This window comes from Rosa chinensis, chromosome 1 (genome assembly GCF_002994745.2).
Source record: "Rosa chinensis cultivar Old Blush chromosome 1, RchiOBHm-V2, whole genome shotgun sequence".
Classification (NCBI taxonomy): domain Eukaryota; kingdom Viridiplantae; phylum Streptophyta; class Magnoliopsida; order Rosales; family Rosaceae; genus Rosa; species Rosa chinensis.
The window spans coordinates 6,127,995-6,155,161 of record NC_037088.1 but is presented as its reverse complement, the minus strand read 5'-3'; the positions used below and the strand labels follow the sequence as shown (position 1 = coordinate 6,155,161).

At 36.0% G+C, this 27,167-nt stretch overlaps 2 long non-coding RNA genes across 2 annotated transcripts; both read right to left on the bottom strand.

Annotated features, from left to right (window-relative positions):
• Positions 1–17,359: 17,359 nt before the first annotated feature.
• LOC121050273 lies at positions 17,360–18,184 on the bottom strand. The gene is made up of 3 exons (XR_005802540.1): positions 18,113–18,184; positions 17,914–18,027; positions 17,360–17,644 (listed from the first exon to the last, which is right to left on the bottom strand). It is a non-coding gene; the product is annotated as an uncharacterized LOC121050273 (long non-coding RNA).
• A 22-nt stretch (positions 18,185–18,206) lies between these two features.
• LOC121050279 lies at positions 18,207–19,065 on the bottom strand. Its single transcript, XR_005802543.1, has 3 exons — positions 18,921–19,065; positions 18,449–18,489; positions 18,207–18,348 (listed from the first exon to the last, which is right to left on the bottom strand). It is a non-coding gene; the product is annotated as an uncharacterized LOC121050279 (long non-coding RNA).
• Positions 19,066–27,167: the final 8,102 nt, after the last annotated feature.

The following is a 27,167-nucleotide window of genomic DNA, read 5'->3' as shown; positions in this document are numbered from 1 at the left end:
CCATTTTGACCTTCCATTTGATCAATGAACCAGTTCAACTCATGTAGCAAGGCACACAACAGTAGCTTCCAGATCAAATGATCTTAGGGTACTAAACATAATAAGAATGTTTAGAAGAAGTGTACCCCGAGTTGCTGGTCTAATTTGTATGGCTTATTTTCTTAACTGTGATCAAGCCATTCGTGTTTCTTGCAAGCCTTGGAAAGTTCACCACAACCAAGACTTGGTTACATTTAAGAATAGCTAGATCAGGCTCCTGTGAACTTTTGGTGCCTTTTTAACCACTAGAGCAAAGGAGACAACTTTGAGAGTCTGTCCAGTTTTTGAAATCACTCTCCCAGACACTAGATAAAGTAAATGCCACCACGTATGTAAATATGTTTAAGAGTGCTAATAGAGTAGAACTGACAGAATACCCAATAGAAGGGTGCGCAATTGCATTATCCAGAATAAGACATGAGCACAAAACATAGCTTAAGAAAAGTATATGGAACCAACGATGATTGAGTTCTCAGCAGGCTAAGATCAAATTATCACCTACAGAATATTGGTCAGAAAGTATGAACACTCAATATTTAGAACATATACCAATGTCATTTCTCAACAATTCGAATCTAGCAGTGTCTAGAGGTTTGGTGAACAAGTTAGCTAATTGACTATTAGTAGGTACAAAGCTCGATTCAAGAATATTCTGTTCAACCAAATCTCTAATAAACTGATACCTCAAGTCAATGTGCTTGGTTCTAGAGTGTTGAACAGGGTTCTTGGTGATGTTGATAGCACTAGTATTGTCATAGAAGATAGACAACTTACCTTGGGATATACCGTAATCCATGAGCATTTGCTTCATCCACAACATTTGAGTGCAACACCTACCATCTGCCATATACTCAGCCTCAGCAGTTGAAATAGAGATACAATATTGCTTCTTGCTGTGCCATGCCACTAGATTATTTCCAACAAAGAAACAACCTCTTGAAGTACTTTTTCTATCTTTTAGATTACCTCCCCAGTCTGCATCAGAATAGTCTGCAACTTTGACATTTGTGTCAAAAGTATAGAAAATGCCACAAGTCAAAGTACCTGAGATGTATCGAATAATTCTCTTGACGGCTTCCAAGTGTGATTCTTTTGGATTAGCTTGAAAGCGAGCACATATACCTGCACTGTAGGAGATGTCCAGTATGTTTGCAGTGAGATACAATAGACTCACAATCATGCTTCTATAGAGAGTTGAATCAACTGGTTTTCCCTCCTTGTCTTCACTAAGCTTGGCAGTTGTGCTCATTGGATTGTTCACCACCTTCTTCGATTCTAGTCTAAATTTCTTGATTAAGTTTTTAGCATATTTTGTTTGAGAGAGGAACATGCCAGTGTCAAGCTGTTTAAGTTGTAGTCCAAGAAAAAACATTAGTTCACCACTCATACTCATTTCAAACTCGTTTTCCATGACACACTGAAACTCATCAACAAGTGCATTAGATGTAGAACTAAACACAATATCATCAACATACTCTTGAGCTATGATAGTATCATTTTTGAATTTCTTGACAAACAAGGTTTTGTCTACAGATCCCCTATTGTACCCTTTGCTCACAAGATAAGTACACAATATTTCATACCATGGTCGTGGAGCCTGTTTTAAGCCATAAATGGCTTTTTTGAGCGTATAGATATGATCCAATTTGTGAGGATCCTTGAACCCTTGAGCTTGCTCTACATACACTTCTTCCTGTAAAATCCCATTCAAGAAGGCACTTTTGACATCCATTTGAAACAGTTTGAACCTTAGGTAACCAGCGATGGACAAGAGTAATCTTACTTAGTTTAACCTAGCAACTGGAGTAAATGTTTCATCAAAATCAAGTGAGTAGCCTTGAGCAACTAATCTAGTCTTGTTTCTAGTCACATTTCCTTTTTCATCACTCTTATTTCTGAAAACCCACTTGGTTCCTATCACATTACAATTACTAGGTCTTGGTACTAGATACCACACATCATTCCTAGTAAATTGATTAAGCTCTTCTTGTATGGCACTAATCCAATCATCATCTCCTAAAGCCTCTTTCACATTCTTAGGTTCTATAAGTGACACAAAACCACACTGAGATATAGCATTGATGTTTATCTGATTTTGTGATATAAAACAAAGAAGTACCTTTTCTTGACTTACTCTGTAGCAGTCTATCCTCGAGTTCTTAGCCCATCTGACACACTACCAATTATATCTTGACTCGAGTGATCCTTTTGAATGCTTGAAACCTCTTCTTATTTGAGGAGCTGGCTCAAAGATATAATCAACTTTTTTTTTTTCTTCATCACCTCCGAGTGCATTTTGTGGAGTTGTGCCTGAAGTTGATGGTGCATCTGCAAAGGAGTCTTTCTGCCTAACAAACTGATCATCGATAGAGATATTAATAGATTCCATAACAACCCTTGTTCTTTTGTTATATACTTTATAAGCCCTTCTGTTTATTGAGTATTCAAGAAAAAATCCATCATCACTTCTTGTTGAGAGAAGGGATTTGTTGTTGCTATTTCCATGTTTCCTGTTACCACAATCAGTAGAAATATGGCCATAGCCACCACATTCATAACATTTAGTTCTACTAGAATTAGTTCCCTTGAAATTACCCTTCCCATTCTTAGCATTGTTATCACTACTACCAATATTGTAGGAGTTTCTCCTGGGAGCATTAGGATTCCAAGAGGAATTCTTACTTTTCAGAAATTTTTTGAACTCTTTTGTTAGAAGAGCAAGATCAAGTGGTTCCTCTTCCTCTTCTGCCCCTTTCACAGCCTTGAAGTCTACACCCTTAGTTTTCTTCTCAGGTTTCAGCCTCATTTCATAGGTTTTGAGATTTCCAATAAGCTTATCTAGAAGATAGACATCAATGTCAAATAAGTCCTTAATACTCGTGACCATAGAATGAAACTTTTCAAGCAAGGCCTGAGTATTTTCTTAACAATCTTATCTTCATCAAAAGGTGCCCTAAAACTACGACACTGACCAATAATTTTTAAAATTCAACCATGAAAATGTTCCATAGTTTCATCATCTCCCATGATCATAGTTTCAAATTCATAAATCAGACCTTGTAGTTTTTGAGCACGTACCTTTTTATTCCCTTCATATGTAGTCTGTAGCAGATCCCATGCCTGCTTGGCAGTGTCACAATGACTAATCCTTAACTTTTCTCGTTCAGAGAGAGCAGTGAATATGTTGTTCTTGGCTTTGAAGTTAGCTTGAAGATCACACACTTCCTCTTCAATTCAATCCTTCCTTGGTTTTGGGGTAGCAGGAGAGGAACTTTCACCTTTGGTTGGAATAATAGGTGTCTTCCAGCCATTTTCAACAATATTCCATACATGCTCATCTAGTGCATAGAGATAAGACTTCATGTATATTTTCCATTGAGTATACTTTTCACAGCCACTATCGAACTATGGAGGACTGTTGACCGATCCGCTAGTAGCTCTACCACGAGAATATTCCATCGTCCCTGCGATCTCCTAGAAAATTCTAGAACCCACTCTGATGCCAATTGAAAATCTAGATGAAACAAATATGAAGACTAGAGGTAGATCTCAAAGCTATAACTCAAAATAAAAAAACACACAGGAATTGCTGAAGCAGTGTAAACATCTCCATTGAGGAAACTTCACTTCGAGGCTGTTTACGTAGCCTACACGAAGAACAACTTCACTATGAATTAAGATTACATATCACAGTATACAAGTAGTGGTATGTATTACCACTTTTAATAAGCAATAGTGGTAACTTGATTTACAACTGATTCCTTTATACTAAGCACTACTTGATTCAAACTATGCTAGGCAGAAGAGGGTGAACTCGTCTTCTGAATCAGTACATCAAGGTAACTCACTGATCTCAACCACTATGCAAATGATGAATGTCGTGAGCAAGCAAAATGAAACAATCAGATATATCTATGAGGATTTTTTTTTTAAAAAAAAAAGCAGTTTTGTGATGACTATGCAACACAAATATGTTAAGGCATCCAAAACTGCAATTTACCATTATAAATACGAACGGTTCTGGTTCGACAGATTCGGTCCGTTCGTGTAAATTGCAGTTTTGGATGCCTTAACGATCACCAAATTAGCTGAAATTTTGCAGAGATGATCTATATGTTAGGACCTAAAAACAGAATGGTTAAGATGTGAAAATGTGATTGGAAAGTGGTCGAAAATAGGAAATCCGTACTGAAATTTCGGTACGGACATCCGCACTTGAGATATATATATATATATATATATATATATATATATATATATACAGAGCTTCTCCATTGCGGATGTCTGCAGTTTTTCTTAGGTACATATTTCCATATCGGACCCACTTTCCGATCACATTTTCACATCTTAACCGTTCAGTTTTTAGGTCATAATGTATAGATCACCCCTGCAAAATTTCAGCCAATTTGGTGATTGTTAAGGCATCCAAAACTGCAATTTACAACAATGTATGCGAACGGTTCCTGTTCCGGTTCCTGTTCCGGTTCGTTCGTGTAACTTGCAATTTTGAATGCCTTAACGATCACCAAATTGGCTGAAATTTTGCAGAGGAGATCTATACATTAGGACCTAAAAACTGAACGGTTAAGATATGAAAATGTGATCGGAAAGTGATCAAATATGGAAATCCGTAGCTTTTTGTTTAGGTGTGGATATCCGCACCTAAGCAAGGTTATATATATATAGGATTTTTCTCAGGTAAGGACGTCCTTACCTAAGGTTTAGGTACGTATTTGGTGTTTTAACCCACTTTCCGATCACATTTTCACATCTTAACCATTTAGTTTTTAGGTCCTAATGTATAGATCACCTCTGTAAAATTTCAACCAAATTGGTGATCGTTAAAGCGTCCAAAACTGCGATTTACACGAACGGACCGAATCTGTCAAACCGGAACCATTCATGTACATTGTTGTAAATTACAGTTTTGGACTCCTTAACGATCACCAATTTGGCTGAAATTTTGCAGAGGTGATCTATACATTAGGACCTAAAAATTGAACGGTTAAGATGTGAAAATGTGATCGGAAAGTTGGTGAAAACCGGAAATCCGTACCTAAGGCTAGGTAAGGACATCCTTAGTGTAGCAGGACTGTGTGTGTGTGTCTATATATGTATATATATATATATATATATATATATATATATATATATATATATACAGATCCTATCCAGAGCGGAGTTCCGCTTTGAAAATCAACGTGTGAAGTTCGAGTTTTGGGTCACTTTTCGGTCGCATATCCACATCTCGACCGTTCAGTTTTTAGGTACTAGTGTATAGATCATCTCTGCAAATTTTCAGCCAAATTGATGATCTTTAAGGTATCTAACTGGCTTAAACCAATGGACGGACTGAATCTGTCAACCTGAACCATACTAGCTTTAAGGAAGTTATCAATGCCTTAACGATCATCATTTTGGCTGAAAATTTGCAGAGATGATCTATACACTAGTACCTAAAAACTGAACGGTCGAGATGTGGATATGCAACCGAAAAGTGACCCAAAACTTGAACTTCACACGTTAATTTCAAAGCGGAGCTCCGCTCTGGATAAGATCTGTATATATATATATATATATATATATATATATATATATATATATAGTGAGTAGAATTGGGAAAACATGAAGGTGAGTGAGTCCAGCAATTTTTTACGAAAGCTCATATTATGGAGATGGAAAATGGAGGAGTCACATTGGTTAAGAAAGAAAAAAAATAAAAGAGAAAAAGAGGTGTAAATGGAGGATTAAAGGGTAAAATAGTAAGTTTAAGCCAACAAATTATGCAGAAACGCAGTGTTACATATTTATGTCCTAATACATCACAACTAGGCCTGGCAACGTGCGGGTATAGTGCGGGTTCTTAACGGGTCGACCCGGTAAGAACCCGTTAGCTTAACAGGTTTCGCGGGCCAAACCCGACGGGTTTGCGGGTTTTCCATTGGAACCCGTTAAAACCCGTAAACTTTTTTTTTTTTTTTTTTAAACTTTTTACCAAAGCAATTAAAACCAATTAAGACTTATGTATATAACCCCTCATTTGCCATTTTCTCTATATGAACTTTTTTTGTTTTCTATTTTGAAATTTCTTATTTTCTACCTTTTTAGATTTTTTTTCATTTCCTTTTTTGACAAAAAATAATTCACAAATCACAATTATACGACGATCCAACGGTCGGACCATCACAGATCACCTAGAGGATCATCTTTACTGATTTATACGATGATCCAACGGTCGGATCCTCTTGGATCTCCCTTAGGTTCTTCTCTCAAAATTATACGAAGATCCAACGGTCGGATCACTTAGAGGATCATTTTTACCGATTTATACCATGATCCAACGGTCAGATCCTCACGGATCGCCCTTAGTTTTATCCTCTCAAAATTATACGACTATCCAACGGTCAGATCCTCACGGATCACCATGATGATCATCTTTACAGATTTATACGATGATCCAACGGTTAGATCCTCACGGATCGCCCTTAGGTTCATCCTCTCAAAATTATACGAAGATCCAACGGTCGGATCACCTAGAGGATCATCTTTACCGATTTATACGATGATCCTCATGAATCGCCTTTAGGTTCATCCTCTCAAAATTGTACGAAGATCCAACGGTTGGATCGTCCCGGATCGCCTTTAGAATCATCCTTACAAAATTATATGACGATCCAACGGTCGGATCATCACGGATCGCCTTTTGAATCATCTTTGCAAAATTATACGAAGATCCAACGGTTGGATCATCTCAGATCGCCTTTAGAATCATCCTCACAATTATACGATGATCCAACGGTCGAATCCTCACGGATCTCCGTTTGAATCGTCTTTTCACAATTATACGAAGATCCAACCATCGGATCCTCATGGGGAATAAGAAAAATTATAAAAATGCCCTAGTTGAAAAAAAAAAAAAAAAAAAAAAAAAGGGGAACCGGTATGGGTAAATGGGAAATGGGTTTTTGGGAAGGATTTTGAGTTAACGGATTTAGCCCGCAAAACCTGTTAATTTGCGGGTGTTTTGCGTGCGGGCTTTTTTTAGCCCGGATTAATAAACGGGCGGGTTTGTGCGGGTTTTTAGCGTGCGGGTTTGCGGGTTACGGGTTTAAATGCCAGGCCTAATCACAACTATAGTCTTTCACGATATCATCTACACTACAGCCGTAGTAAACAACATATGGGTATCTTCGATCAGGAGCCAAGTCTCCAACACGAGGATCATTATTCTCCAGTGCTTTTCTCAAACAACGTTCAGTTAAATTCAATCGGCGCTGAGGCTTACGGACAGAATGTCCAACAGGCTTTGAATTAATATCGATCATATCTGAAATGAATAATAAACGTTTCATTAATTATAATATTGATTACAATCAATTACACTCGCCTTGCATGAAGCAAGGTCTTTATTATAATCATTGATGAACACAACAACTCGTTTATCAAACGACATAAGAAACCTATCAAAATCTATACTTAATACAGAATAATTCTGACCATGATCAGCTCCAGTTGAAGGATCGACTACATTAGCATTAAAATTGTCATCTCTCCAGTCAGTCAATGAAATGGCCGTATTTTTATTCCCAGCAGGATCCCAAGCATGAAAATTCCAGTGCGTTCGATTAACATATTCATCGTCTTCTTCAATATCATCATCAGGAATGGTATCAATAACAGGAACAGCATGAACATAAGGAAGAGACCGGCCATTCGAGATCAAGAAGTCTCTAGATCTCAGAAACTCGATTAATTCCATACGATCAATATTAAATGGAATTAAAACAACGACGAACATGGAACTGAATATTTTAGATATAACATCAGACATCCATACCTTTGAAAACTTCACAACAGAATCAGACGTACCTGCCATCGGAGCTTCTCTCACTAGAATGCAAAGCTTCTCTCACTAAAACTCGATGAAATGGAACGACATACAAGAAATGAAATTATAAGCAAATAAAGCCCGCCAATTTAAATTCCAAATTCATTGGCGGGAACTTACCTGAGAAGGAACAACATCTCATTGGACAGACAGACGCTTCTGTCTTTAATTACTTTAGACAGCTGGCCATACTTTCATAAAGTATACTTCTTCACGCGCGAAGCAAAGCAGCGTACACAGAAAGAAAAGAATCGTATCGGATAAGCATCCAGCAGTGGATGACAGCTGTTTCCGCGTACACCAAAGTCAAAAGTTGCGGAAACCTCCGCTTAGTTTGGGATTGCTGTGTTGTGAGAGGAAACATTTTCGAATTTACTGTGAGAAGAAGCAGCTGAGTGTTTGGTAAACTATTTTTAAAAGTGCTGTGAGAATGAAAAGCAATTTCTTAGTGTTTGGTAAGTTGTAAGGCAAAAGTGTTTTAACTGGGTATAATTACCAAAATAGTCCTGAATGCTACAAATACTTCTAAAATACATGATTTTGTTTTTTATTTTTTTACCGTAGAAGAGCATATGCTCAATTTTTTCTTCTCTATTCTTTAATCCTATGCTTGCACAGAACAATCAATAAAACATAATTAATCCTCTGCTTGCACAGTTTTACATAAATTAATTGCATGTTCAGTTAGGCACAGTCGTAATGCGGCTAAAATAGCCTCACAATTTAATCCTGTAAAATGTAGTTGTCAGTATAGGATAAGCAGGGATCGTACACAAAAAGGTCAATTAACAAATAAAAGAATAAAATGTGGGTTTTGAAATTTGGTTCCTAATCTACTTAAAATAAAAACAAAACAAATAAACCTATATACAATGATTGACTTCCCTAACCTAGACCAATACCACTCGGAAATTACTAAGTGTAAAAACAGAAAATTCATTTCAACATGCTACAAAAACGTGGCCATCTTAAATGCCTAGATAAGAGCCCAAATGAAAAGCCTCAGCGGATCAATCCATTTATCTAATTCGTTCTAATGTAGTATTGAATCGGAAAAGTCCTTACCAAGCCTAATACTACTAATTTTCGAAAACACTTAGCGTAATTCTCTTAACTAGTAGTATTATCTAACCCTCGAATCAACTCACACGTGCAAATTAACCATTACACATAGAATTTAACACATAATTTCCAGAATTGTCTAACCATTGAACATGGTTTTTACCACTTTTTAGAACTAATTGCTACTTGTTTAACTTAGTGCCTTAACAAATAACAATTACTCTTGGCAAATTAAGTAAACACACAAGAACTCTTACCATTCTAGCATGCAAACTTATGAACCTAACTCTAAAAATTACCTAAACACGTAAAAGGGCACAAGATTGTAATATGCATCATAAAAGAATTCTCAAAATTAACTCAATAATAAACTGAAAATCTCAAAAATATTAATAAAAATATTTTGAAAATTTCATGTCTCCAATTACACAACTTGGAAATCCAAACACAAAAACCAGAAATAAAAATTGTAAGTAGAGTCATAGTTACAAGTTGAAGCTTTACTTAGCGGCTTAGCAACAAAGTGATAAACTCGTCTCTGCTATGGTAGTGGAGCGTCCTTGACTCAGCACCTAAGAGCTTCGTAGAATGATGGATGGATGCTGGTCACGGTCTTGTAAGTGTTGGAGGTTTGAAGAGTGAATTGGACAGAGTATTGGAATAGTTTTTCGCCAGGAAGTGATAGGCAAGGAAGTAATCGGCCAGGAAGCGATAAGCAAGAAAGTGATCTTGGCTAGGAAGTGATGATAATTCTGGTATGGACGTTACCTATTTATAGGGGAGCATTGGTTGACTTTTGTCGATCATACCCTTCATCATTTGGACGGATGGGATTGCATCATAATTCCTTTAATTTTTCAGTTGAAACATCTCCTTTATGGTCTTAATTCCTCTCATAATGGGGTTTCTTAACAAGCTGAAACGTCTTTCTCTTATTTATTTTCTAGTTGAAACATCTTTCTCCTTTATTCCCCAACTGAAAAACGTCTTTCTCCTTTATTCCCAAACTGAAAAATTCTTTCTCCTTTATTTTCCTTCTTCATTGCTTGGTCAAACGTCTTAAATGCTTTATTTTTGGATTCCATCATTGCTGTTTCCAAGAGTTCCACCAGGCAAGGTTTCCTACAATAAGCAGGAGAATATCAGATTTTTTTTAGAGAAAATAAAAGGGAATTAAAATGTAAAGATCGCAAAAACGTCAACGGTGAGGAATCCTGATCCAACTAGGATTTTTCATGAATTTTGCATTTTCCCCTTATTTCATGCCAAACACTCTACAAGACTCTGAAAACGACTCGATGACTCAAAACACAAAACTAAGAGAGAAACAAGGCTAAAATGGGGCATATACTCAATAATATTGTCGCACTTTTTGCTCCTATCAAGTCGCATAGATGCTACTTTCCTAAATCACTAAAGAAGTATTTGAACTACTTTATTATGGTTTTCTAGTAGTGGCTATTACTAAGAGCAACTCCAACTGATTCTACATTTCCTCATTTTTATCTCTTTTAGGGATAATTGAGTCCTTTTCAGCTCTAACAGCTTCCCTAAACCCTTTTCTCTAAAATAAAGATTTTGATGAGAGAGAAGATTACATTCCCTAAATCTACAGCAAACATTAAAAATATAGCGATAGCTTCTGGCATTAATTTTTCACGTGCTCCACTCTCCCACAATGACCCAAAATGTTTCAACTTCGACTGAAGCTCAACCAAGAAAGAAGAAGGTAGCGCAGGTGATCCATCTCCTCCACCTCTGTTCATGTCGATTCACTCCAATTCTCCATTAGTTTTCCTTTTTTCCAATGTCGCTTGTTTTAATTGATTAGAGGCCAGTCGAATTTTTGGGTTCTTGATTGTTCTTAATCGAATTTTCAGGTTTTCATTTTCTTAATCGTTCTTGATTGTGCATGTATCTATTTTAGATTGGATTTTTTGTGTTTTCGTTTTCTAAATGGTTCTTGATTGTGTATTTATCTGATCATGAATTGAAGGTGGTTTCTGTTTAGTTCATGAATTGAAGATGGGTTCTAGTTACCTTAAAATTATTGTGGTGTATCAGCCTAGTTGGTGATTATATTTTCCCTTGATTGATTGATTGCAATTTTGATATTTTGAATCTGTAATATTGTATTGACTTATGTGTGTTTTCTAAGAAAATCAAATGTAGCTGAGGCAAACAATCATAGCTAAGCCTGATTAAATTGGATATGATTCAACTATAAGCATCTAATTTAATCATTTAGATGAGGTTAACCTATTCATTTAGCTCAAGAATAATCGAAGGAATTTTTTAATTAATAATAAAAAGAGGAAGAAGATCGAGTGATCAAGCTAACCTCTTGAAGTGCAAAAAGTGAAAGAAAGTCCAAATAGAAGCAGCAATATAGTGAAACTGGTTAAACTGGAGATGGATCTAATGTTTGGAAAGAAAAGGTTTTAAATTGATTGCTTTTTGCTAAGGTTGTTCTGGTATGAGGAGGATGGTGTTGACAAGAATATGTTACTATTGTTGGTATTTAAATATGTAGGAAAGGAAGAATATCAGTAAATTTATTTTGTATCTCTCATTTGCCTTAATAGATCTTGGCGAAATGATTATAGCATTAGATAGTGATAATAATAATATCAATAAATTTAGTGTTAGTTTTCTTGTTCATGGTGATTTTGCTGTGGTTTTGAGATGAACTCATTTAGGTTTCTGCATCCAAAGACTGTGTGGGAGTGTTGCCTGTGCTTTAACTAAAGGCCCCCTATGTAAAATAACAATGTGACAATTACCTGATGCTGTCGAAGCTGCTAGTGGATTAATTCTTGAACCCACATATGCAGGACTGGAAGCAGATAGCTAGATGCCTAGATAGCTGCTAGAGTTTAATTTTAAAGGGTCCTCTCTTACCATCCGCTAAATGCCTTATATTTGTTTTCAAGTTTCCTGTTTTTCTTTTGCATTGTGCAGTCAAGTTTGAAGTTTGACATCTCTTTGTTTTCAAGTTTCTTCTTTTGCTTTTGCATTGTGCAGTCAAGGTTGAAGTTTGTGAAGTTTGCATTGATTGCTTTTGCATTGTACATTCAGGAACAAATTAGTAGATAGAGCTATTGTAGATATATAGCAGAGAGATTGTTTGACTGTTTATAACTTTGTATATACATATCTCTATCAATCTACAGACAATATATAATGTAGCTTACTTTTTTCATTGTTTACTCATGCCAGTATGCAATAGAATGCTTCATACAATTTGTTGTCCATATGGATTGATTCCAAATTGCATTTTTGCAGATGGCTTCGACGCCATTGAATTTCACTGATCTCCTCAACAATGAATCAACCCTCAATGACCTCAATGAACCACATTTGACATACGATTTCCCGGCGAGCCGTTGTAAACTAGCCGTTATTTTAAACTTGTTTTAAATGTAGAATATTTTATTGTTGTAATAAATGCAAAAATCTGTAAAATAGGGAAACTGTTGGAATTAGAGCAGAAAAATTATGGAGATTTTGATTTTTGCTTCCCTATAATACAAAAATTATAGGGAATCTGTTGCAGTTGCTCTAACACAATTGTAAGAATGGAGGGATGTAATCACTGAAGAAAAATATGTTGAAGATTACAGCTAGCTCATCCAAGGTTTTAAATCTCTGCGAAATTTCCAATATATCCCCCGATATCTCCTTTTTTCGACGGACCGATATATCTAGGGGCTAAATATCTTATCTTTTATCGTTTCTGCGAAATTTCTCCGACATCATCAAATATCCCCGATATATTAGATATTTACGATATATCCCCGATAAAGTGAAGAAATATCTGTAAAATTTGAGGTAAAAAAAAAAAACTTGGTAATTCTCTAAATAAAAATCTGTGTGAAGAGAGATCTCCTAAAGGCAAATCTGGCTATCTGAGTGAGGAGAAATCCCTTCAAGGTGAATCTAGGTGAGTAGAAAATCTCCTCAAAGCGAATCTAGGTGAGGAAAAAAATCCCCTCAAGGCGAATCTTTGCCCCGGAGAAATACCCACAAGGCGATTTTGGGTGAGAAGTAATTCTCTAAAAGTCTAAATGCAAATCTGCCTGATGAGATATTTGGTACTATGTAGTCTATGACTATGTCTGTAACTCTGTAGTTGAATAATAGAAAGAAGATAAAGTCATAAAGGTTCAATTATTCAAATGAGGCCAAATGACATTGCAAAAGGAAGTCAAAGAACCATATATGGATAACATGATGAGAAGAGAGTGCAGAGTACGGAGTATTAAATTTTAGCTATGCATCTTGAAAAAGTGAGGAGTAATGAATTTATTGTGTAGTATGTGAGTGTATAGTCTATAGTTGAATAGTATAAAGAAGCTAAAAGTTCAAATGTTAAAGTAACTATCAAATGGAATAAGTGAATAGGTATATAGATCTACTTCATGTTGCAAGCGAGCCGCTTGATAATGGCATTGATCCACTTCATGATTGGATTATGCCTACACACCTCGATGATGAAGCTGGAAGACCTCTTCTACAAGTTGTAGAAACTGCAACTAATGCTGGAATCAACGTAAAGAGAGTCTTATCTGAAGAAGTTGTTAAAAACCCATAAGATAATTCAGATAGTGATGGTGCGTGGGGTGGTACAGCAACTCCAGATAGTTCTGATGATGGTGGAGAGGGTGGAAGCGGAACAGGTGGTGGAGGTGAAAGATATGAATATGGACAATCTTCTGTGGATGGAGGATTCCAATTTACCTGTGAAGGTAATTTTGATCATGCCACCCAAGATGAAGACAACGGAGTGAGAACAGCTGGTCATGGTGCTCAAGAGAAGACCATATATGGGAGGAGGACTAGATGTGCAACTGATGATCAAAGTACCCCATATGATGTTTCTTCAATTGCCTTAAGTTTTGACTCTATCAGTTTAGGCACAGAGCGCAGTGAGATCTCAAATGAATTTCATAAAACAACAATCAATTTGGTTAGATGCTTATGGATATAATTAATATGGAGAAGTACATGATCAGTCATCCAGTTGGGTTCATTCTTATTATCTCCTTATATGGGAAATAGTCGGCAGCTCTAAAGAGATCTATAATTATCATGTTCATCACTACAATTCGCACTATATGGGTCATATATCTTGGTCTGATTATTGCATTTTCGTAGACCAGCGAGCGGCTTTTCAACCACCTAGAGTCTCTTTTTGGATGTAGATGAAGTTGACATTCTTATGTATTTATATGTAGTTCTAAATTTCTAATAAATTGACTTTTTTCAAAAATGATATTTTCGTACCTTGTGTCAGGACCCACCCCGTAATTACCCCCTAACTCCAAGATGGACCTGCGAGGCCCACTTTTCGAGAAAATTTGACAGAACTTCCCCTAAAAGTGGACAACCGAAAACCTATTGAAATACACTTCTAGGTATAAACTCAACTTCAATTCCTGAAGCCACCCTGCTTCCCAGCAACAACCCGCAAATTTCCAAGTATAAACACCGTAATACATAAACATAACCACTTATATAAATTACAACCCAGCAAGTCAAATCTTTCTACTTCCTCCAAATTATACAACTCTGTCACACTCATAATTATACAAATGTTTAAATTAATCCTCCCAAGGTCATCAGAGAAATCTATAGGAAACAAATAAAACGTGATACATAAGGTAGGTTAATAGATAACCTACTGAGGATAGATGGCAGTGTTGGTGCTAGGTCTCAACTCCTAAGCCGGACAGCAACGCTGCAATCTGGGCAATTGAAACCAAAGGGCCCAGGGGAGAGTACATAAAAACGTTAGCGTGAGTGGACAAAATAAATAAGCACAACGGAAAAAAGAGTCTATACTTTCCCACATTTATTTTATTAAAAACCGATGCATGCAATGTGAGTAAAGACAATTATCTCAAAACAAATAAGCATCCTGTAAAACCAAGCCAGCCCCGCTGGTAAAAGTGAAAATTGGACTAGCCCCACTAGTCAAAGATAAATAAAAGGTATGGGGAAAGCGTTTTCACCATACGTATAAAAGGGAGCCTCCCAGGCTCGGGTATGAGTATCCCACACTCTTGAGCATCTCATGCTCTGCTCTACTCACTCACAAACACATAGTAAGTGAGGAGGAGTACTAATAGGCTAGCTAGCAATATAATATAGCGACCCAGGTATGGTGGGTTAAAACCACGAAAATCGAAAACAGAAGGGCTTCCCCAATATTTCACAAGAAGTAAAATAATATTCCAATGACGTGGCCCCGCACGCTAAGACATTCTCGAATTCGTAAACCAATATGCGAGGTTAAAAAATAAATTCCAGAAATTACCTCAACAAAGAAAATATCACAAAATTCGCCACTTCTAATCGAGCATAACAAATTCAATTTGAAATTCCAAATCGATGGTGCAGAATACTCCACTCCAAATATTATATTCAATAACTTAAAAACAATAATTTAATTCACTAATCCATTTCCCAAATCAAAATCAAGATGAACCAATATCAATTGTTCGGAAAGTGAATTATAATGATAATATGATCATTAAATAAAATAAATACTTATTTCGGAAAAACAATTGCAAGCATCATTATTTAGAAAACAAAAGTCCACACACAGTGTACGGCTAAGCCTGTCGTCGATCCAAACCCTCCTCGAGGGAATCCTCCTCACGTCCTGTACAATACAACGTTCGTAAACCAATAATTACCGGATGAAAAATTAAATTACGATAAAGAAAAACCGAACCCCAACATTGTCTTTATATGCCCAAAACCTCCAAAACTTCTCCACTAACGTCATTCCTTTAATTTAAGGGATTTCGATATATTGTTCCAAGGGTGGAATTTGTTAATTTAATTACGAGGAATCCATTCATCGGATTTCCTTGATGCTGCCCTAGAGCCCTTAAATTAAGGGAATGACATTAGTGGAGAAGTTTTGGAGGTTTTGGGCATATAAAGACAATGTTGGGGTTCGGTTTTTATTTATCATAATTTAATTTTCCATCCAGTAATTATTGGTTTGCGAACGTTATATTATACAGGACGTGAGGAGAATTCCCTCGAGGAGGGTTCGGATCGACGGCAGGCTTAGCCGTACACTGTGAGTGGACTTTTGTTTTCTAAATAATGATGCATGCAATTGTTTTTCCGAAATAAGTATTTATTTTATTTAATGATCATATTATCATTATAATTCACTTTCGGAACAATTGATGTTGGTTTATCTTGATTTTGATTTGGGAAATGGATTAGCGAATTAAATTATTGTTTTTAAGTTATCGAATATAATATTTGGAGTGGAGTATTTTGCACCATCGATTTGGAATTTCAAATTGAATTTGTTATGCTCGATTAGAAGTGGCGAATTTTGTGATATTTTCTTTGTTGAGGTAATTTCTAGAATTTACTTTTTAACCTCGCATATTGGTTTACGAATTCGAGAATGTCTTGGCGTGCGGGACCACGTCATTGGAATATTATTTTACTTCTTGTGAAATATTGGGGAAGCCCTTCTGTTTTCGATTTTCGTGGTTTTAACCCACCATACCTGGGTCGCTATATTATATTGCTAGCTAGACTATTAGTACTCCTCCTCACTCACTATGTGTTTGTGGGTGAGTAGAGCAGAGCATGGGATGCTCAAGAGTGTGGGACACTCCGACCCGAGCCTAGGAGGCTCCCTTTTATACGTATGGTGAAAACGCTTTCCCCATACCTTTTATTTATCTTTGACTAGCGGGGCTAGTCCAGTTTTCACTTTTACCAGCGGGCCTGGCTTGGTTTTACAGGATGCTTATTTGTTTTGAGATAATCGTCTTTACTCACATTGCATGCATCGGTTTTTAATGAAATAAATGTGGGAAAGTATAAACTCTTTTTTCCGTTGTGCTTATTTATTTTGTCCACTCACGCTAAGGTTTTTATGTACTTTCCCCTGGGCCCTTTGGTTTCAATTGCCCAGATTGCAGCGTTGCTGTCCGGCTTTGGAGTTTAGGCCTAGCACCAACACTGCCATCTATCCTCAGTATGTTATCTATTAACCTACCTTATGTATCACGTTTTATTTGTTTCCTATAGATTGCTCTGATGACCTTGGGAGGATTGATTTAAACATTTGTATAATTATGAGTGTGATGGAGTTGTATAATTTGGAGGAAGTAGAAAGATTTGACTTGCTGGGTTGTAATTTATATAAGTGGTTATGTTTATGTATTACGGTGTTTATACTTGGAAATTTGCGGGTTGTTGCTGGAAAGCAGGGTGGCATCAGGAATTGAAATTGAGTTATACCTAGAAGTGTATTTCAACAGGTTTTAGGTTGTCCACTTTTAGGAGAAGTTCTGTCTAATTTTCTCAAAAAGTGGGCCCCGCAGGTCCATCTTGGAGTTAGGGGGTAATTCCGAGGTGGGTCCTGACACCCTGTATCTCCGATACTTCCGATATCTCCCTTTTTCGAAGTACCGATAGATATGACGATACCGATATTTAAAACCTTGAGCTCATCCTCTACTACAATGCATGAATATCTTTGTTCTTTATAAGCGGCCTTTGCTTGTCCACAATGAATAATGGATGACTGCAACGACTATAATCGGTATATATCTGCAATTCTTTCATATGGATATCTCTTACGGCCCCAACTTCAGTATTGACATCCACCTACACATGCATGACACTTACATGAGACTTTCACAAGTTGAGAATGGTCTAAATTTGGCGTGCATGCAATTAGGAAGATTGGGACAGTTAAGAACAATGCACAAGAATATGAAGATAGACAAGTGATGAGGAAATGGTGCAACCTATCGAAGCTAAGATAACAATACAGCTAATGTTTTGGGTCTTAATTGTTGAAGTTTAAGTGTTGTTTTGGCACCGTACCTACCTAAATTATATGTTCAAGAAACAAAAACAGAAGGGTCACTCACCCACCTTAGCTTCCTCAATGTTCTCACCAAAATTTCAGGATCACAATGTATGCCAACCCAGCAGCCATTAACAAAAATCTGTGTGGCTTGGGGAATAACAGCAGGGAAAATTTCCTACAATAAAGATACAAATATAAGTGTCAATAGAAAGAATATAGAGCACAGAGAAAGCCAGCATCAACAATATAATAGTGCAGACCTCAAAATTTTCTGTACCTCATTCTTCTAAAATTTCTAAGATTGGATATGCAGCTGATCCCACAGTTATGTAGATCATCAATGCCTGGTGTAACAGATTTAAGTGTCACATACAAAAACAAATCCTTTCACATTCAGAAATTTTAAAGTACAATACTTTCCTGCCCTTCAAGTGTCTCAGCAGGACACATCATTCCCCACTGTGAATTGTGCAACTGCCGGGGTTTGGCCAATTTCCTTAATAAAAGAAAGCTCCATTCAAGGGAAAGAAGACACAATAACAAGCCAAAAAATATAACCATATGTATATCCCAGAAAAACAAGAAAGTATTTTTACCTTCAAAGAGCAAACGTAAACAATAATGCTAAAATTATCCCCTGCAATGAACAAGATATCTGCTAATCAGAGGTGCACAAATTATTGAAAGAGGATATGCCGAATTCTGACATTAACATTGTGTTAAAAGACAAAGCTTTTCTGTCATAACAGTAGTGATCAAGTCTCTTTGGAGATCACTAGCTTACAAATTGATAATAGTACAACAACAGTCAAAGTTCAATAAGCATTTCAATTTTGTAATCTGCAGATGAAGCCTTTGACTGCATAGATATTATTTTCTCTTTCCATGATATACCTCTTATGGTGATCTAAACAATCCCTTTAACTTGTATATTGCTATTAGTTATAGTGATAAGAAATATTGTACTCTCAGATAAACAAGTTAAGAGATTTGTGTCAAAACAGCAAGCCACAATACACATTTCACTTCCTCCACCTACTTCCCAAAACAGAACCAATTTTATGTTACCTTAAAATTGACCTGTTCTTAATATCAGCATTTCCTCCATTTGCTTAACCTTCCAAAGAAACCTAGGGGATGGATCACATCCTCTCCCCTTCTTTGCCTACGGCCTCTGTTGCCTATAAACATCCACTAACATCGCCACTTCATACCTGCTCCTGATATTCGGAAACAAAACAAAATACAAAAATGGCATAGTGTGAGTAACTAGTTATCAACTACCTATACCAATATCCCTTACAACAGTTGCAACATGATTAAAAACCTCCATGAAATTTCATTCTTTCCAGACTCTGCAGAAATCCACCAAGAAAGTATTAAACTCAAATTGTGATTGTATATAATTACCAAAAGGGTATGAATACTAAGAGTTATTAAGCTCAAATTGAAATAAGATTTATATATTTTGCTCTTATAAACTAGTGTGCAAGGCTCTCTAATGCAAATCCTTGAACACATATTTTTCATATACAGCGAGACAATAATAGGCATGTAATTGTAGCAAGTCCTAGGCTTGTAATTTCTTAGCAACCAACAAGAATAACAACACAATAGAATGGCTTCCGTGTCCATTGTATGTAATGTCTGCCATTTGTCATACCCAAGCACAATTGCAGGCTTGCAGCACAGTAGCCCAATAGGTTTTATCAAAACAAAAGAAAAAGCTTGGAGACATGATATCTCCTTTTAACTAGTTTCTCTCCTATCGTCTCTATCCTTCTTCATTTACTCTTGAAGATTTCTTTTCATCTACACCTTGAACATACATGTACCTTACTAAACACACCGAAGACCTGAGACCGAACTGTGTAACTAATTATGACAGAATAGATTATACAATGTAATCCAATTGCTTTCATGAAATATATAAATATAAATACCAAGAACTCAAGAAGTATGAGATTGCGCTATGTCAAAATAGAGTATGAGGACAAACTCATAATAGTTAATTCTCAGCTTATCTTTATTAAAATAAATAGGGACAAATTGATAATGACAGAAATTATACAAACAATTGGAAAACACACACAAGTCCAAGAGCCATTTGCCGGGCCCAGTTTGCAATGGTCAGTCAAGAGCCATACAACTTTTTAGAAGTAATAGACATAAACATGAAGCCGATTTGAGAGCAATCACACTAATGAGAATGACGATTTTTGAGAGATAATAATATACCCAACAAAAAGGAAAGGGAAAAAAGATCATGTAGGATGGGTAGAGAAAAATGCATTGAAGAACCTATGGAGGTAATTCTACAAAAATTCCAATGAACACCAAAACTTCAAAAGAGAAATTGTCAAATAAAAATTGCAAATACATAGAATTAAACGCATTGCCCAACCACCTTTCTATCTAAATCCGCCCCTGAACTAGAATAATCACCATCTGGCTCATCTTGTTTATCGTTGCTTGAAACTTGAAATTGGGGGATGAGGGGTGTGTCCGTGATGACATGGTGATTCAAGAAAAGACTATAACTTGGGGATTAGATTGAGATATGCAGTCATTAGAATCCATGTCAAATCTCGAACAAAATTGCCCCTTTTCAGTGAGATAGAAGAATTGGTGAGAAAGAGAATGGAACAATGTCGAAGAAGGAGGGCGAAAGTGAGATGGGAATAAAGGACTTTCTAATGTAAATTTCAGAAAAGCAAGAGGACAGTTGAGTTAGTTCATTAATTTTCATTAAAGCGTCCGCGTCCTGACTTGATTCCCTCAAAAGCGGAAACCAAAAGCTACAAATTGTGCCTTCCTGATATTTTGCGGTTCAGCAAAGCGCTTCGGCCAAAAGCTACTCTCATAATGGTTTGCCAAAAAGCCCAGATAACTTTGAAAGAGCTTTTGGGTGCAGAAGCAGTTTCAAAAGCTATCCCAAATTGAGCCGACATCGGTTAAAGAATGAATATCAGCCGTTCGTTTCATGTCCCATACCCGCGTCACACCAGATCACAAATCCAACGATTCTCATTGCGCCACGTAGGTGGGCACGAAGTTAAGTGCTACAAGAGGGGGTGGGAAGGAGGTTACATGATCGAAATGGAGGTTAATATTAAATCTCAGTCGTCCATCCAAAAATCCAACGACGATAAGGCATGCCAGGTCAGTGGGTAGGCAGTGGGCAGGAGGTGCTTGGTAATAGAGGGGGATCGCACCTCCTGTTCACTCTCACCCAACTATAAAAACCATAGACTCCACTCATTTCTACACACCAAATCATTCCACCAAAATGGAACACGAACCACTCATCAACGAAAAGTAAAAAGTAAAAAAGAGGAAGTGTTTTAGAGAAACAGAAATTGAGAGAAAATTGCTATGTATTTTCACTGATAATAGGGGCCTCTTTATATATAAGATTACAATGCATAGAATCTGAATTGTACAAGGAAAGGTAATCATACATTGAATGGATATCTCTAAGATTCTCCAAGATTATCTCTAATTAGAACCCTATTACTACTAGCTCAAGTAACATAGAGTTTGGACCAGACATAAAATAGAGATTTACTTGAACACTCCCCTTTGTATCGCGCAAACATGGTGCTCCTCTCATTGCCTAGTCAAAAACTTTGCCGAGTAACAAAAACCCTGTGGGACAAAAATAACCTCGGTCGAAGGAGAAAAAAAGTACAACACACCCTTCACGTTTCGAGATGAACAAGTAGACATCTCTCCCTAATGTCTGCGCCTCCCCTTGATGACTACGATCATGGGAGTTTAGATAACTTTCGGAAGCCAATGCTTGCCACATGTTTCTCGAACGTGGATTTGAGCAATGACTTAGTGAATAAGTCTGCCACATTGTCCTCAGATCGTACCTGATATACTTTGCTCTTGAGGAGCTTCTGTTGTTGCTGATTGTAGAAGAATTTGGGCGATATGTGCTTGGTGTTATCGCTTTTGATGTAGTCTTGCTTTATTTGTTCAATGCAAGCAGCATGATCCTCATAAATGCTTGTTAGCTCATCTGTGGTAGACTTCAGACCACAATTACTTCGAATATGCGTAACTATAGATCGAAGCCATATACATTCATGAGCTGCTTCGTGAAGAGCAATAATCTCTGCATGGTTCAAAGAAGTAGCGACTAAGGTATGTTTTGTAGACGTCCAAGATATCACGGTCTTTCCCGTAGTGAATACATAATCAGTTTGGGAACAACCTTTGTGCGGGTCAGAGAGATACCCAGCATCAGCAAAACCTTCCAAAACAATTATACCGTTTTGAGATGGGAGAGGGAACGTAGACCACTATGTGTGGCGTCCCTAGCATATGATGTGTCAGAATCCATTGTCTCTCTACAGGGATAGAACAATCCGATATCAATCATGCCACTTAGGTATCAAAAGATATCTTTAACACCAGTCCAATGGCGTCGTGTTGGCGCAGAGCTATATCTAGCTAACAAGTTCACAGTGAATGAGATGTCTGGTCTTGTGCATTGTTCTAAGTACAATAATGCGTCTATTGCACTTAAGTAGGGCACTTCTGCCTCTAGCACTTATGATAAGTTTTAAATACACACCCCTAATTACTTAATACACACTCCTTACTCAATACACCTACCATTTAATTACTCATTCTAATATTTTAGTAAAAACACAACCCAAATTACCTAAAATATCCTTAACCTAAAAGACCATGAAATACACTATTATTTAACTACATTAAGGCTACTATTTAATTTGATTAGTATATATTAACATATTAGTACGTATTTTATAATTGACCATATTAATTACTTGTGTTAGTTATTGAGAAATCCATAAGGAATTATTATTGTTCCCTTCAAATAGATCTTAGAAATAGGTTTTGTATTATTTAAGTTCTCATCCCCCAAACACCATATTGATCAAGTATAAAATTTTGAGTCAAACATTCAACCAAGAATGTATCAGTAGTTTCTCCACAATGGCAGAACTACGAAATTGTCATTGGATGGTCAAACAATTAACAATTATAAATTTTTATACCTGTGATTTTTTATATTAGATAATAAATTGACTAATCATAACTTTTAGAAAAGAAAAAAAAAACTAAAAGTGGGAGTAAAGCGATTTGTTTTAAAAACATTTAATGCCATTGATTTTGAAATTTTAAAGGGTGCGGCTGTTGCCACCCTATAATTTTCTTTATTCACTCTATTTGCTCATTACACCGTACATTTTAATTTCAATTATTAAATTTACTTATTTAATCCATTTCTCTTTCCCATAATATCCTTATATGACATATCCAATTAAAAAATAAATATTTTTAACGAAAATCTCTTATTTAATTTATACTCATAAAAGAATTAAAATTTATTAAAGTTTTCAAATAAAATCATAATCTAATTTACTCCATTTTAAAAAAAATTTCTTTCAGTTCCAATGTTCTCTATTTCAATCTATGTAAAAAGATTAGTAAATTTACAACTATGATCAATGAAGAAGAGATTGATTTTTTTTTTCTTCGTGTTTTAAATTTTTACTTTTAGTGTTCACAAAGAATATTGCAAAGATTTTGATCAAATTAAAAGTAATGGTTTTGTGAATTGAATAACGAATTAAAAATGAGGAGGCAACTAAAAGACAAAAAAAAATAGTAATAAATTCAAATTTGGTGGAGAAGATAAAGACTAATATTATCCAATGAGAAATTAAGTAGTGTTTGTATTAATTAATTACTTATTTATTTATTTATTTTTTTCTTACATATTTGAATTTTAGTAAATTATCGTACTTATTAGTCATTTTGCACTTGGGTAATATAGTCTTTCAATAATTTAAATGTTTGTAGGGTGAACTAAGAAAATTGTAGGGTGGCAATAGCCGCACCCAATTCTAAATTATATGATTTCTCACCCCATTTAATTACAATTTATTTAAGGAAAATTTAAATTAGATGGTTTCTAACTTTATTCTTGTTTTAAATGAGGATGCATACATAGAAATTTATTGTGTTTATAATTATAGAATCATATAAAGAAGATATGATTATTATTATTATTTTTCTTCTAATATATAGATGTCTATTTTGGTCATTTAATCTAGTTATAAAATCTGATTTGAAATATAAAATAATAGTGATGTATTTAAAATTTCTCAGCACTTATTTGTCGTCTTCTTTTAGATGGAATGGATCATTCTTTGGATCAAGGCTACGGATGACCATTGGAGTGGTTAAAGGCTTAATTTTATCAGTATTGAAATGCCTAAGCATCTTTTGGGTATAAGCTGATTGATGAATCAGGATACCATCTTCATGGTGCTCAAGTTCCAAACCGAGGCAAAACCATGTTTTCCTAAGATCTTTCATCTCAAACTCGGATTTCAAGTGTTCAGCGGTTTCCCTCAACTCATTAAGGAAATGAAAAGCAAATACAAAGACTTTTAATGTTTTTATTATTTAACAAACAAAATGCAAGGAATTTATGAGTTCTTGGCATTATCTCCAAGCTAAATGCAAGGACTTGTATAATTCTTGGTATTATCAAACCAAATGCAAAGAATTTTGACTCCTTGCATATAAACCTGTTGCATATACCCAAACTTTTTGTAGTGGGGCCTCATGTACTTCCATTACCTTTCATACCACACCCAATCTTGTAAGCCCCAAAAGCATGATTGTGGCTTGAACCCACGTGCGTGGCATGACAATTAATAAGGCAGAATCGAAAGTGAATTGCAAGATCAAGAGTTCTTTCTAGCATAATGGGCTTTAAGCTATTAAAGCCCATAATTTGTAGTTTTGCGCATTTATATTTGTATTTGGGCCTCGATCAACTATTGGGCATAAATATTGATTTCTTGGGTATCAACAATAGTGTATTAATAGGTATTATGTAAAAAAATTAACTCGATCAGCCGTCATTTCGACATGAAATAAACCGGTCAACTCTTTAAAAGCTTATACTTCCCTAAGGGGAGCCGACCCTTAATGAGATACAATTCCATATATTTTTACATTATTTGATATAACTCCTACCCACGAGAGCGTGAGAGCTGACAGATCTAAAAAATAAGTTACGAGTGAGCGATTATAAGCATATTAGTTTTATGTGGTATTTAAGGTTTAGGGTTCACCTACTAGATTGAGACCCAAACAATCACGAAAATGGCTGAAATTTTGACCGTAATCATTTCTTCTTTTCATGATAACATCCTACGGTCGATTTTAATAATGTTTATTTCCTTCGCATTGTTCCTCATGAAAGGTATATTATTTGATATAATTAATAAACAAGTTATATTACATTAGTAGACATATGAGGATTTTGTATCATCTAAACAATCAAATAGATGAAATTTGACCATAATTATTTCTTTTTGTCATGATGACATCTAATGGTCGATTTTGATAAATTCCGTTTCTTCCATATATCCTGTTCATGATCAATACATTTTCTAAACAATAAGTGTTCTAATTTCCACTATTTCATCTTTACCAGAAAAATAAAATGTGATTGTTGGATATGACAAATAATAGTATCTGCTGTGAGTGAGCAATATGCATGTCAAATTGTCAAGTGCCAATAAAGGTAAAGAAATGTTCATGCTGGCCATAAAAATAAAGGTTAAAAGTAGCAGTGACTTTTCAAAATAATTGTGTCAATTTTTACTCTCTTTATAGCAACTTAAATCTTTTTTCTTTTTATTTTTTTTATAGAAGAAAGAAAATTACAAAAAAAAACCTGCAACTTATCTCTCTGGTGTTGTTATTTTTGTTCTTACTTTTTGTTTTTTATGTAAATTTTTGCAACAATTTTGAATTCATGAAGTTCTTTTTTCTTTTTAATGGAATTTTCGAAGTTTTCAATTACTGAAATTTATTTTTAACAAAAATAAAATTGGTGGCTGGATCTGGATCATTCAAATCATCACCGCTCGATCTTAACCGTTGTTTTTTTCTACATATATATATATATATATATATATATATATATAGATCGGTCTGGAAGGAACCAGTCCCATCGACCCATTTCATGAACTAGGAAGCCCCGACGGTATCTCCCCTGTTCGGCTGTATCTCGGTGTCGGACCAGCGGCATCTTAATCACCTTGGCGGCACGAAGATGAACATGGCTTTCGTCTGGTCAATCAACGACGAGAGATGACAAATAGAGCTCGAAAACTCTTGGTTTATAGGCGGTTTTGATGCATTTTCCAGCATCTTCGATCGTTGTTGGCTACAAGTGAGGTATGGAAATTTCTCCTCTCCCCAAGCTATACATGATGGTATAATCGAAGTCATCTTTTGGTTCCAATTAAAAATTTGGTGTTTAGGCGACTTCGGCTGGGTCGATCAATACTACCGCGGCTGGGATAGTCAAGGAATATTGCCGCCGCTAGAAAGTTGCTGCTGGGACTTAGGAGGGATCTGTGACCAACCACTGGGATCTATATATGATTTTTATTCTTGTTCAAGTGGCAGTTGCACTCTACTTTGACCACATGCTTTCAAGGTTTAAAATGGTTTTGATTCTGTATGTACCCAAACAAAGAAGTTGAATGAGAATAAATCACTTTTGAATTGTTAAACATATTCTTAAAGCTCTGTTCATATTTTTGTGCAGTAGTAATCAGAGAAGATATGAAGAAGATGAACTTTGCAATAACATTTACGCCTCCTTTCGATCACTTAACCGGGAATAGGCTAAGCCTTTCCCACCTACATTTCCTCTTACTGAACTGACACGTGCTGCTCACATGGCTGGGCCCAAATAAACCGAGCACTCCAAACTCCGAGCATGGAGGACATCCCAGGTTGAAAGTAGAAACAACATAAAGGGGAAACCTCAAGACGTACAGTTGTTCATTGCAAAGAGATATTCTTTTCATCAATTCAATTCCCACAGTGTAAATATCCGATTCAAATGAGACTAGTTAGCTAGCTACTATCTATTGTAGGGAGCGCACTTGACTTGCTCAATCAGCTAGAAAAATACCTTTAATAGCCACAACATAAGAACTTGTCCTATATAGGTCACATTGAATCCTTGCTATTTCTGGAAATTAGTTCATCCCTAGAGAAGCTAGAATGATCATATCCAAATGAATGAATGTGAAAAAGTTGGTTGATAACTTCTGTTTTCTAACCCAACTGGAATTTGGTAGAAAAATTGATAATCATATCATACTGTCATAGTGTGATCGAAACACCGATTAGCTGAGAGTCCCTCATTCATCGAGAAAAAAGAAGAGCGCGCGGCTCCCTCGAATTTTCATCCATACAAACAAGGCTTCACTTTACCTAACCTTTTAAGACCCCCAC